Raw genomic sequence first — 2500 nt, forward strand, 5'->3', positions numbered from 1 at the left:
AATTCTTCTTAACGTATCATACGTTAAACATTGAAAACCGTGATATAAAAAATCTTACTTCAACCACTCTGACACAGAAAATCGTGTACAGAACGGCGTTGATTAAATCATTTCGTTATGAACTGTTAACAGAACCAACTGCATGGTACCGGTGGGCATGCTGTCTTGGGTATTAGTAACAGGAATAATTAGAGAGCTAGCCTAGCCCTAAGCTTTGCTATCCTAGCTCTAACTCTGAGCAAACGAGGTAAAGCAGATATTTCGTTCCTTCTGCGCGTAGCATCAAAAAATGTTGTGCTTTCCTGTGAGACCATGGTGTTGGGAATTTGAATGTCATTTGCAATTAAATGCCACCAGGTCCAAGGGTGCGGGAGTGATTATGTAAATAGAAGGCCGCTGGCGCTGGCCTTTCCACACTATAGTGGCATAGATGAGCCCTAGGCGTTCAGCGGAGAGCAGTAGTATATCTGAAGGTGAATCGGTATTAACCCGTGAGCACACATCATAGCCGGCAGCCGCTGTGGGAGAGTTCAAATGGTAAATATATGCAGAGGAGAAGCGATACCATGGTTCAAACAAACCCCTTCCTCTCCCACCTTGGGTTTACCTGGCCCTTCCGGCCAGGTGGATGTGCGGCTCCATTCCTAAAAGGAAGAACTCGTATGCGTTCCCATTTCCCAGGCACTGCTTGGTGAATAATTAAAAACATCAACCAGGAGGAATGTAGGTTGGCGGGTTTGGCGGCCGACGGATCTTGCCTTCCAGCCTGACGCAAACAGCGAGTCCCAAGGCGAATCCAAACAGCCTGGGAGTGTCCTGGGTGACTGTTTTTCCTGGAAGTTTTCTCGCTTTGCATTAAACGTTCACTGCTGTTGCTCATGGTTTTCGAAACCTTTTACGCTTCCAACAAACCGGCGTCGCGCCTATCACGAACATACGCCGGTACGAGAAATGTTTACCAAACGGTGAGTCACTTACTGGCTACTCATACTCCCCCCCCCCCCCCGCACTCCCGGTAGAAGAGAATAATTTCACCGGGAAATACTTTTTATTCATATGACACATGATTCATGGAGAAGCTGGTAGTCAGTTGAACAGTTACTCGTTCGCCAAGGATCTGACTTTAAACGAATGTCGCAAGCCCGCCTCTATCATAATTTTCTTTGTGAAAACTAGTTTCACCCGGAAGATGTAGGCAAAATGAGTTCTACGTTCGACGAACCTATCACCGAATTCGCGCGGGGTACCTGACACGTGAACCAGGTGTAGGGTTTCCGCTAGAACACGATGTATTAACATAAAATCGATTCCACCAGCGAAAGGCGTGATAATGTGGCGACATAGATTACGAAAGACGTACGGTCTGGGTTATCGATCCGTCTGAAGATCACGTGCGAAGTGATTCCATTGATCGATGAGAAGAGATGTGTAGCAACAATATTTTGATACTCTTATCGACCTCTGTATGCTAATACCGGTAAATTTATGTAACAGCAAGCTGGCGAGAATACCAGTTTATGTTAATATTAGGTAAACTCTCAATCGCTTCGAACTTGATCCGTACTGACACCGCAGCATGCCCACTTCAAGAGCAACGTTTTGCACACGAAAAGGTTGCTTGTAGCATAAAAATAGAACGAACGGTATGAAAACCTGCTTATCCTGTGCGGTGCGTGTTTAGAAATAAACAATTTCTTCCTTCAATCACCTCTCCGGACCAGAAGATTTCGTGGGAAAATCGAAAACAGCACACGTGCTGCAAATTGGGAAAAAGAAGAGGCAGCTTTTGGGTATCGATTTTTCACCGAATGAAAAGCCTGGCAAAAGCCCGGGCACAGCATACGCAACCTACAAAACATGTGTTGTAATCTCAAGGCGCAATGGATGGAGGCGCATCATTTGCATGAATAAATTATTTCATAATTCAATTGGCAAGGATAAACCGCTCAATTAATGCTTTCTGGTACAAACAGCTGTGTACAAGCGCACCACTACTGCGACGCTGTCTGTGAACCTTTCACACTGCCGACTCCACAGGACGACTGCCTATTATCCAATAGACATAAACATGATTTTCCATATTCTATCGTTGATTATTCATTCTTGTCAACCTGCCGCATGAGTTGGCGCGTAGTGGGAAAAACTATGGCAACGTTGAGAGGTAAAAGGACGATAAGCTAGAGGGAATAAATGTCATATTCACATTAATGATGATTGATGATGCCCTGTGCTTCATCTCTGCGGATAGAAATTATCATATGCTCAAGTTTGTAAATCTGTGGCTTTCTACTTCAAATGATTAGAGCATAAGCATGAGGTTTATCTAAAACTTGTTAGATGATCATTGTGGTTAATGGTGGTGGTTAATGATTTCATCTGACACTTAACCATTGCAGTCGTAGCGTTCATTGAATAGCCTTACATCGATGGTAAAGGTTACGATTGAATTACATTAAAGCATTCACGATCGTTAGGAATATTACGCGCAGCACGATCGATG

General features: G+C 44.2%; 1 protein-coding gene across 1 annotated transcript in view; it reads left to right on the top strand.

Moving 5' to 3' along the window:
* Positions 1-2500, top strand: part of LOC125955144 (potassium channel subfamily T member 2) — a 114550-nt gene that overhangs the window by 3267 nt on the left and 108783 nt on the right. The window lies entirely within an intron of this gene.

Source organism: Anopheles darlingi, chromosome 3 (assembly GCF_943734745.1).
Source record: "Anopheles darlingi chromosome 3, idAnoDarlMG_H_01, whole genome shotgun sequence".
NCBI classification, from domain to species: domain Eukaryota; kingdom Metazoa; phylum Arthropoda; class Insecta; order Diptera; family Culicidae; genus Anopheles; species Anopheles darlingi.